Below are 5,916 nucleotides of genomic sequence, written 5' to 3' on the forward strand. Positions count from 1 at the left end.
CCCTCCCCCCCCCCCCCCCCCCCCCCCCCCCCCCCCCCCCCCCTTTCATGTGATCTTAAGACTCAAGTATAATCCTGTTTGGTTCAGTAATCGCCTTCCAGGCCAGCTGGGGCTATGATCCTGCCCTCGAGATCCTCTGAGTAGAATTCTTGCCCCAAGGATCACTAAAGATGAACCCTCACTTCTAAGGCTTTGGGCAGAGGCTATCTTATCTGTTAAAGGGAAGACAATTGTCCTGCCTTTTGAAACTTAGGAGGTAGCCCTGATGATTCCTCAGTCACCTTCAGGATCATTCTTTCTTCGCTTTGAAAAATAGCGTACATTTGCAGCCAAATAGCTCTACAGTCTTATCCTGTAAAATCCAAGAAGTCCGACAGCTTTTCTTAATCCCTTTCTTTCTCCTTCTTCTTCAGTTCAAACTAATAGTTTTTCTAACGTGATCAGTGATCACATCTGTGGTTCACATTCATGCTAATCTTCTTACGAGTTATGTGGCCACACTCAGCCTTCTCATCCAACACAATCATTCTTATTATTTTTAATATAAGTAGGTAAAAAAATTCCTAAATCTCTAATTTCTAGCTCCTTTTTGCTTAACAATTCAATCTTTAAATCATATTTCTCTCTTCTAAAATTCTACTATAAACAGTCATAAGGAGCCAGGCTACAGTTTCAATACTTTGCTTAGAGATTTCCTCAGCCAGATATCCAATTTTGTTGCTCACAAGTTCTACCTTCCAAAAATCACTACAACACAAACACAATTCAACCAGGTGCTTTGCCACTTTATACAAAAATAACTTTTCTTCTTGTGTCCAATTTCATGTTCTTCATTTCTATGTAAGAACTCATCAGAATCATCCTTACCATTTATACTTGTACTAGCATTCTGTTCAAGATTGACAACTTAAAATTTTTCTGAGAAAATTGAAGCTTTCTCTGAAGCTCTCCCCACTTTTTTTTTTCTGAGCCCTTACCAGAATTGTCCTTAATGACCCATTTATGGCAATGTAGGCTTTTTCTAGTATGTACCTCAAAACTCTTGCAGCCTCTACCCACTACTTGATTCCAAAGCCATTTCCATGTTGTTAGGTATTTGTTACATCAGACCTCCCCATCTCAGTACCAATTCTGTCTCAGTCTGTCCAGGCTGCTATAACACAACACGATAGACTCGATGGCCTATAAACAACAGAAATTTATTTTTACTGTTTTGAAGCCTGGGAAGTCCAAGATCAAGGCCTGGGAGATTCCATGTCTAAAGAAGGCCCATTTTCTTGTTCACAAATTGTATTCTCACTGTGTCCTTACTTGAGAGAGAGAATGAGGGAGCTCCCTTTTATAAAGGCATAAACTCCATACACCAGAGCTCCACTCTTATGATACTTACCTCCCAAAGCCCATCTCCAACTATCACATTGAGGACTGGATTTCAACATATAAATTTTTAGGGGACATGAACATTCAGTCTATAAGAGGGTATTGTTATATATTAGTCTAGGCTTTGGGAGACAGGTTTTAGTGAGAGATAGTATTTACCAATCACTACAATGGAGGTATTAAAAGTCATTGGGGGCTGGGTGCAGTGGCTCACGCCTGTAATCCCAGCACTTTGGGAGGGTGAGGCGGGCAGATCACGAGGTCAGGAGGCAGAGACTATCCTGGCTAACACGGTGAAACCCCGTCTCTACTAAAAATACAAAAATTAGCCGGGCGTGGTGGCAGGTGCCTGTAGTCCCAGTTACTCGGGAGGCTGAGGCAGGAGAATCGCAGAGGTTGCAGTGAGCTGAGATGGCACCATTGCACTCCAGCCCGGGCGACAGAGTGACTCAGTCTCAAAAAACAAAACAAAAAAGTCATGGGGACCAGACTTGGTGGCTCACACCTATAATCCCAGCACTTTGGGAGGCCAAGGTGGGCAGATCACCTGTTTGAGACCAGCCTGGCCAACATAGTGAAACTCCATCTTTTCTAAAAATACAAAAATTAGACGGGCGTGGTGGCGCCCACCTGTAATCCCAGCTACTCAGGAGGTTGAGGCATGAGAATCGCTTGAATCTGGGAGGCGGAGGTTGCAGTGATCAGAGATCGTGACACAGCACTCCAGCCTGGGTGACAGAACAAGACTCTGTCTCAAAAAACAACAACAACAACAACAAAAAGTCATAGGCAGAAATTAGCTTATCAAGAAATTGAGGAAAGTAACAAAACAGAAAAGGACCAGTGATGGAGACCTGGAATTCGCCTATTTTAAGAAGTCAAGGAGAAAGAAAATAACTGGAAAAGCAGACTGAAAAGAAGTAACCAATAAAATGACAGGGAAATTAAGAGCATGTGGAGTCTTAGAAGCCAAGAGAACAAAGAATATCTAAAAGAGGGAGAAATTAACAGTGTAATTAACTGTGTAATATATGAAGTATTGCTAACAATCAAAGAAAAAATGAAAATTGAGAATTTACATGGGACTTAGCAGCATCGAAGTGACTTGTGACTTTGAGAAGAACAGATTTAGGGAGTGGTATGGACAAAAACCTGGAATAATACAACATGACCCAGAGACAGGGAATAGAGTCAATTCTCCTTAGGAGTTCTGCTGTAAAGGGGATAAAAATTGAGACAGTAACTAAAGGGGGAATTGGAGTTATGAGGAAGTGTTTTTTTAATAAAAGAGAAACTAAAAACTATGTATGGTTATGAAAATAATCTAGTAGAAAGTTAATTCTGATGATGCAGAAGAAATTTTTTAATTAAAGTTATTATCATGCTAACAATCTGCAAAGCCCTCTTATAAATCATTTACAAATAATAACTCATTTATCCCTCACAATCCTGTGATGTCAGTATTACATCATTATCTTTATTATAAAAGATATAAAAATTGAGCATGAGGGAATAACTAATCTGCTCAAGGTCACACAGATAGTGTCAGAGCTGGGATTTCAACCCAAACAGTCTAGCTGTATGGTCCATGCTGATAACAGCTACTCAGTGCTATCTTTTAGAGGGAGGAATTATTAGAATATCCCAATATGACGGTATTTGAAGGTGGGGTTTTGTGAAGTAAGTAGGTCCAAAAAATAGAGCCCTGATGCATGGAGCTTATGTCCTTATAAAAAAAACTCAAAGTGGTTCCCTCATTCTCCCTCTTGAGTGAAGACAGAGTGAGAATGCAATTTATAAACAAGGAAATGGGACTTCTTCAGAAATTGAATCTACCAGGCCTTGACCTTGGACTTCCCAGCCTTCAAAACAGTGAGAAATAAATTTTGGTTGTTTACAAGGCATCCAGTCTATGATGTTCTGTCATAAGAGCCTGAACAGACTGAGACAGAAATTGGTACTGAGACAGGGGGTGCTGGTGTAACAAATACCTAACAATATGGAAATGGCTTTGAAATCGGGTGGAAGCTAGTGTGAATGGGCTCTAGTACATTAAAGGGAGCATCCATGTTAGGTTAGTGTTATTCTGAAACATAGATAGTTATATGAAAGGTGGGAAGGCTCTGTGTAGATTCTAGTGTAAGGTTAGATGTGATGTGATGCTGAGAGTTTTAATGTAATATATATACACATATATATGGGAAGAGGGAAGGAGGGAGTAGAGGGGAGAGAGTCAGAGAGAGTGAGAAAGAGAAAACAGTTTAAAGTAGAAAAATATTTTTTAAACAGAATATAAGAAGCACTAACTATAATAAAATATTGATAAAAGAGAATATATCAAAACTTAGAACTAAAGTCTTCAATAAAAATTTAAGGCAAAGTTTTTAGAACAAATATAAGTGACAAAGAGCTTATGTTCAAAATTATAGCCAATTCTTTCAAATTAATATGAAAAATACAGAGAACCCCATAGAAAAATTGACAAATATATCAAATACCAACTTCCCGAAACTTTCTAAAATAGTTTTAAAAAGTGGTCACAAATTATATGAGAAGTTATTCCATTTGTAAATTTAAAAACCCACTCTGCTTAACCAACAACAATAAGCTTAGTTTTTGATGTACAAATTCATGAGATACAACAGGTTACATTCATCACGAAAATTTTTAAGAAAGCATACAGAACAGCAACACAATTTGCACAATAATGGCATACTGAAGGCTCATAATTCCCAAATGGAACTTTTTGATGGTCTCTCTCCTCACTGTAGGTAACACAGTCAAGAGAGAAGACCAATGGTTCTTGGATCACCTGTGAAGCACTCATTTCTAAATATATTGCTATCCCATAGCCCTCTCAGGGAAAAATGACTAGCTGCCATTTCCCATCTTAGTTGGACCTCATCAATTAGACTTCCCTTGTCAGTGTCAATAATTTCTCAATGAACAACCCCTGCAGTCAGGTACAAGTACCTCAGTTTGGTACACAACATTTATATTGGAAATTATACATACAATCCCCTAAATTCATTGACTTAATGATGAAAGAAAGATTCAATGAATAGTCAAACCCTTGGATTATCCCTGAGGTTAAAGGAAAGGCAAATGTAATTTAAAAATACAATGAGGTGCTGCTCCACACCCACCAAAAGATGTCATTAAAAAGTATTGGAGATAATAAAAAAATAGAACTCTATAAACTACTAGCAGGTATTTAAACTTCTTCCACAAACATTTTGGAAAGCATGCAGTTGAGCACACACATTGCCTATGACACATTGTTTATATTTCTTAGGTATATTATCCAACTAAATGCACAAATAAGTTTATGAGTTGTATGGGAAATGATACAAACCTTGCATGACTGGGCTGAACGAGTTAAAAAAAAGACCCTGGCAGTCAGACTACAAATATATTCTGCTACTTATGTGTCCATGTTAAACAACCAAGATACTCTGGAAAATCCTCAAACTACTGAAAATGGTTTCTTTTAAGATCCCTTCAGTGTCCAAAGGCAGAAAACCCTGATTGGTCTCTTTACTCACTGCCAGATAATCAGCATCTTATTCAAATTATGGAAAATAAAATATGGCATTTTAACTGAAGTTTGTCCTTTTCTATTTTTCCTTTTTTCCATGTATAAAAAGTCTGCTTTTGTATTTGTTAGAAGAAATCAGTCCATTGGTTTTTTTCTTGTATACAAGTAAACTGTATGTAAATCATTAATTGTATGTGTTTCAGTTATTGACTAGTAGAAGCCAACAGAAATACACAAGAATATTCACAGCATCATCCCAATGTCTATCAACAACAACATAGATAAGTAAATTTTGCTGTATTCCTGCAAGTAACATGGTTGCATCAATAAAATTAACAGCTACTGCAAGTAAAAATAGTAATTAATTTTACAAAAATAATGTGGAGCAAGGGAAGCCACACAAAAAGAACACATTTTGTTTGACTCTACGTATGCAAGAAGACAAAACTGAACTATGGTATTAGACATCGAGAGAGATTTCTTCTGGGGAGGGGATCAGAATTTGTAATTGGGAAAGGATACATGGCAAGCCCCTGCATGGTAGTAATGTTTTACTACTAGAGATAACATAAATGTCCATGTAGTGATAACTGATTGAATTGTACATACATCTCTACCTATATGTTTAACTGTAATAAAAATTATTAAGAAATAAAAGTTGTTTTAAGAGAGGGGAATTTTGTGGATGTATCCACACAGACATCTTAGAAGGTATAAATATTCAAACTGTGCTAGTTTTTCAAAATGTATTGTTTATGTGTTTCCTTCTTTTGCTAGGGAAAATTACCTTGTTTATTAAATAAGCAAGCAGTTTTGGCAGGAGCTGCTATTCTAATTTCAGACAAAAAAGGAGGCAGAGGTTGCAGTGAGCCATTGTACTCCAGCCTCGGTGATAACAGCAAGACTCCATCTAAAAAGAAAAAGAAAAAGAAAAGAAAAGAAAAGAAAAGAAAAGAAAAGAAAGAAAGAAAGAAAGAAAGAAAGAAAGAAAGAAAGAA

This window comes from Piliocolobus tephrosceles, chromosome 6 (genome assembly GCF_002776525.5).
Source record: "Piliocolobus tephrosceles isolate RC106 chromosome 6, ASM277652v3, whole genome shotgun sequence".
NCBI lineage: Eukaryota > Metazoa > Chordata > Mammalia > Primates > Cercopithecidae > Piliocolobus > Piliocolobus tephrosceles.